The sequence below is a fragment of the Pinus tabuliformis genome, chromosome 8 (assembly GCF_031772625.1).
Source record: "Pinus tabuliformis cultivar Carrire ecotype Pingquan chromosome 8, CPIR1, whole genome shotgun sequence".
NCBI classification, from domain to species: domain Eukaryota; kingdom Viridiplantae; phylum Streptophyta; class Pinopsida; order Pinales; family Pinaceae; genus Pinus; species Pinus tabuliformis.
The window spans coordinates 1,172,637,863-1,172,643,862 of NC_142294.1; positions in this window are offsets into that span (position 1 = coordinate 1,172,637,863).

A 6,000-nucleotide genomic window follows, 5' to 3' on the forward strand; every position below is an offset into this window, starting at 1 on the left:
CTTCATGATGCCTCCAACATACTGCTCGCCTTCACACAGCTCTACAGTAACTGATGCAGAGTCTAATGCAGATTGGGCTGAAGCAGATTTTAAAACAAGACATTTCAGTAGGATGGAGTTCACATCATGTGTATTGAAGATATATTTCGTGAGTTGCTTGATGGAAGAATTCAATACCTGGCTTGACAGCATTACAATGGAGGCATCAATTGCTAAATGGTCCACTGGGTAATTTCGCACTCTTAGGACATGATAATGCTCATTGGAGTCTTATCTTTTGCCTCAATTAGTATTTTCAATATAAGCCTTGCCAAACTACAGTCCAATGGGGTGGTGGAGTTGTGCATGTTTCTAATTATAATGTTTGAGTCTCAAATGACTATCAGGTTCCTTATCCGCCTTGGAACAATGATCTTAAATCCTTGATAAAGGGCTTAATAAAGGGCTAATGCTTTAGCCTGGTTATTAGATGCCATCCTAATGCCCATTCAAAACTTATTCTTGTTGTCCATCGGGATTGTTGTCTACGGTTGCCTTTCTAAGCTTCATCAAAGAAAAGAGTAGACTTTCTCAGCAATGTCAACCAACTGTGAAATTCATCTTCTAGGTGGATTTGCCATGGTGCCCTATGATTGGGTCTTTCCATGATACTTCTTGGATTTTGGATATCTCCCATTAAAATATCCTTAAGCCGAATTTTCTCTTCTTACTCCAGCGTCATCACATTATGGCCTTTCAAATCCTTTAACGCAGATTGCTTCTAACAGGAGACCACAAGGTTTCACTGCCTCTGTTCTAGGGGTGGTGTTCTTTTGCTAAAAGATGGCTCTGCCTCTAGCTAACCATATTTCCTAGCAAATAAACTTAGGTGATTGCCATTCAGGCCCTTTTTACAATTGGCTTATTCAGAAATGTTCCATTATATATTTTGTGCCAAGCAATTAACATTTCACTCTAGGATAGAGGAAGAGCAATCATATACTCAATTGCATGATGCACACTGAGAGGGTCCTTTTATTCGTTTTTGGAGGTTATCAGTGGCTAACACTGAACAGCCTTTGGCTCAATATTCTTATTACATCTTTCGATAGTCTAATTTTCTAAAAAAATAACATCCATTGGATAATGGATTTCATTTTGGGAATTGGTCCTCGTAAATTCCATGATATTATGGCACTTTCCCAAACTTCCAAGTCTTTAAGAAAAAAAATTTCCACTCTTGAGATTTTATTATTTAATATCCCCGATTCAATGTTTTAATGTCTTGTAAATAAATAATGAGACAGTTTTATTATTAAGAATTTAATGATGTAGAATATACAAACTTTTTGTGAAATGGGAAATTCATTATCAAGGTTCCATCAAGCAGGGTATGTACTATGCATACATGTCTAGGTAAAATACGAGGGCAGGTGTGGAATAAATTCAGGATAGATTAGCCTAGGACATGATGAGTGGGGGGGGCATGCTATATCAAATGGAGCAAAATCTGATCATTTTGCCTGTTGGGGAACAAAGCCTTATTTAGCTCAATCATTTTTGCCAAGCCACCTCACCTTTATACATCAACCACTTTATAATAATAAGGGGACTTTCTATTTGGCTTGTTCTCTACCCCTTTTTCTTTGGAACTTTCCATGTTATTCCTAGTTTTCATCAAGTCACTCCTTTTGAGTATGGCTAATGGTTGCTAGAAATGCTCTTTTGCATTGTTGTAGTCACTTTGTCTCGCAAGCTGTTCATAGACACATGTTGATAAGTCTTTGACGGTGTTCTTTTGTGTTGCCTGCGTGCACATTGTTAGTCTTGAAGAATGTCCTCAATGGATGCCTATAGATTGTTGGCCTTAAAGAATAGCTTCAATGGATATGCAGGGAGAGATGCATGTTTAAGGAGAATGCCATCCAAGACTTAACCTGGGCCATTGTCAAACAACAGCTCGAAATTGTTGCCAAATCACAGCCCGATAGATCATCTTATCTTATCTATGATTTATTTATTTTTCTGCTTAATACATTGTTATAGAAGCTTTTGGAAATAGAATGTTGCTTTTGAAGATTTAAGATGTTAACATTTGACTCTTGAGTAGTAAGAATGAGAGAACGAAGTTATATTCATTTCCATGGATTATCAAATCAGGTCAATGGGATTCAAATGTATTTCATAATAATGTTAATGCAGTAGTGCCCAAGGTGTCTCCTGAAAAGAAAATAACAAAATGACAAAACAAACTGGTAAACCCAAATAGGTTAACAGTAGACAATGAAGCAAAGGGTCGATCCTGTTTAAAAGATGAGGAAAAACAAACACTCCTGTAGCTGAGAAGGCTGGGTGGATCATGAGCAGGGGCCAAGAAAAGAATGAGATCCTAATGAAAGTCATCCTTGGTGATCTATTGACAATCATACAGTGGCTAGTGGTTGATACTGGCTGTTGTTATATAAAATTTTATAGCGGAAGGCTGATGAGGACATTTTATTTAGCTGCTATGAGCTGGATAATGCTGACGTCAATTAATCTGATTTACTTTTACTCGCAGTTTTGGACGGAGTATTTTATTAGTCATGTTCTGCCATGAGGGTGAACATTGAAAGGACTTGACCATTTGATGGACATTCTTGTAAAGTTTCAGTATATACTAATACAGCGAAGATTCATTATGACATAGATAGGAAATACCTGGGTCCTAGTCTACTATTTTATATCGAAACCACAAGAAAGTTATGTCAAGGTTTTCTTTTAGTTTCTTTGCATTTGTAATTGGATGACTATTTTAGAATACCACCCTGAGATTTTATTATCTTTTACAAGTCTCATGCACATACACCATTACTGAGTTGTGCATCCCAAGTTTTGTGTGAAAATGATCCCTAAAACGTAGGCCTATGGCCTGTCCATCTTGCCAACACAGATCTTTTGCAGAATTAAAATTTATTGTCTCTGCATATCACAATCACAATCTGAGATCAAACTTTACATTGTGAATTCATGACATGGGGTGAATGGCTTTCTGCAAATCTGGTTTCAATGGCTTGACTGCCTGTTTTACCTGCTTATGGTGCCAAGGCAAATGCTCAACCAAGGATGTAAGTCAAATTCTGTTGTGTTAAAAATAAACAATGCCCTCTTTGTGTTTGAATGTGCAATCACAGTACTTCATTCAACCATTTCTTTGCTCATTAAAATCATATATGCATATTTTCAAGCAAAATAACAATTACTGATACCACTTCTCATTGATATCACTGTAATCAGGGTGCAATTAGTCAATTATAAATCTATCATGCTAGCTAATTGTCTCCACATGTTTGGAGAGTGAGGGTTGTAGTTAATTGATCAATGTACACAGGCTGTAGCTAATCAACAAAGCACAAAAGAACAACTAGTATGCATTTATAAACAGAAATTTAAATGGTTTTATGAAGTCGCTTTCCTTCCAGTCAATGTTTCCCAATTGCAAGACCGTTGTAAAATATTTACATCAGCATGTGGTGGCTATAATGTATGCCAAAGTGCATTGGCTTGAGAATATATGGCTGTAGCTTGTACCATGCTATTGCACTACATTCAAACCCATATAGCGGACCTGCAAAGCCATAAATGAATAATTATTACTGTAGGTTGACCTATTGTGCGTTCAGCGGGAAATTTAGTTGTAGCAGTTTACATGGCAAACACTAACCTAGCAAACATAAATGAGGTGTTGGTAGGCAGGTAAAATGCACACAAAACTTAAACAAAGCACCAACAGTGTTTTTAACCAATAATATAGCCTATGATAACATGTTCTAAAGTTTGAATTTGTGGCTAAGAAGTAACTGGGCATAACTTGAATTGATCTATTGCTTGGGTTCTCTTTGGACTATCTAGAGTATGGTAGAAAATGTTAGGAATAGTGCTAATAAGGGCTAGAACTCTGAACCAGTGTTGCATAAGACACCTTAGCATAATCAGAATCAAAGAGAACAATTCAAAAGGAACAGAGTAGATCATTCCAAGGCAAAATTCAGATCAAAGTCTCTTAGTATCTTCAAACAGTCAGAAGTACTTGTGATATCAGTAATATAAAGGTACTATTGATGTAGGTATGATATTGCTATTGATGTTTGTCAGTTGAATATATTGTTGTTTAGAAGTTGTTGTTAAATAGGAAGAGCATGTGAGAGAGAGTTCCCGTGCATGAGTATTGTTGGGATTTGGTGATTGGAAGTTTGTTGATACAAATGTAGCGTGATATTGTCTCATCTTAAAATGAGCAGATTGATGAAGGATGTTGATCCAATGACGTTGATGATTCATTATATCTCTGTTATCTGAGAAGATGCATGGAAACTATATGATTATGATTGGATGACTTTGGCACATGAACCAAAGAATTAATGATAGGAAAGTTAGCAGGTTGCAGATAGATCGATGGTTATGGGCAAGGTCACTTTCCCGACATTCAGAGGGATCTATGGTCAAGCTATGATGATTGGTTTGTGAAGATGTAGCTATTCTATTTCAACCTGCAGCCCAAGTTCATTAATTGTATAGTCAAGTCTGCCACATCACAATGATTAAATTTGGCTGAAGGATGTGTCACTTGAACAAACTCTGTAATGGTCTCAGAATTCTGATTGAAGAATGATGTGAACTATATTTTACATTGAAAATTGCAGTTTTGTTCCCACTAATCTGTACCTGAGGTCTTTGTTTTGATGCCAACCTCAGTGTCTATTAAATATATGGATGGTGTGAACAATATTTGCACTAAAAATTGTAGTTTTGAGCCAGTAATTTATACCCAAAATATGTCCCAATCTAAAGAATGTAGTCAGTTATATTTTACATACGAGGGTGGCTTTTAATTCTGATGATAGTAGATTATCATTATTCTTATTTAAGATATAGTAGATTTTCCATTAGGATAGTAGGATTATCTTTCTGATAGTATATTTTTCATTCTTCATGGAGGAAGTCATAATAACAACTCTCGAGTTGAGAAGTAAAATGACTATGAAGCACGGGAATTCAGATTAGGATGTGATGAAATATCCTATATGTCACATTAATGATTATTCTATGGGTGGTGGAATTATCTAGTGAAAACATAGATTGAATACCATGGACTTGTGTAAGGCTTACTGTGATAGTTGTTTTTAATGATCTTAAATTAAATGAGAAGATCAATTCATAGAGAATTTGGGATTTTAAAATGGAAGCTTATTTAGTCAATAAAAGACCAGTGAAAATATTAGGATACACTTTTACCCTTATTCTAGTGTTGAATAAAAATGTCGTGAAAAATAATGTATCTCTAGTTTTGGATAAAATGACCCTCAACTTTCTTCGCAACTTTTTGGTGGTCACTGACCACTTGTGAAAGGAGTAGGCATCTTTAGAAATGCGGTGCCATTTAGAGGGGAAATACTAATAGCAGCAGGGCAAAGGAAATTATTCCATTCGTTTATTTATTTCTCATTTGTCTGGTCATATTGTGAGCTGCAATATATATCATGAAATTGTTTTAGTACTAGTAAACAATGATTAAATATATAATAAATTTGAACCTTTGACATTTAGAGGACATTTCTCTCAATTTACAAAAAATAATAAAGTATGAAAATCATGCTGGAAACAGTTTCTGAAGTTTTGAGTCTTTTATTTTTAAGTTAACTAATTGGTTTGGAAGTTGAAAAACCAGCGAATTGGAAGAGTGGGACTTTTATATTCACTGAGGTATTAAAGAAATTATATGCATGAAACTTATTCTAGCACCTTCTAGTGGAATTGATAGTACACTAATCCGTTGCTTACCACCTTATAGCATATCCGGGTTCAAATGATATTTTCCATGACGGACAGTTGAATCTATTTCAACTCTAATTATTATTGAGGGGTTCCATAAGGATGTCACATGAGCATTTATGATGCCCATTTTGACGTAGATAGCTACCTATGTTAAGGTTCTATTTTGCAGTTCCATGTTGTTATTTATGAATATTATATACATTTGGT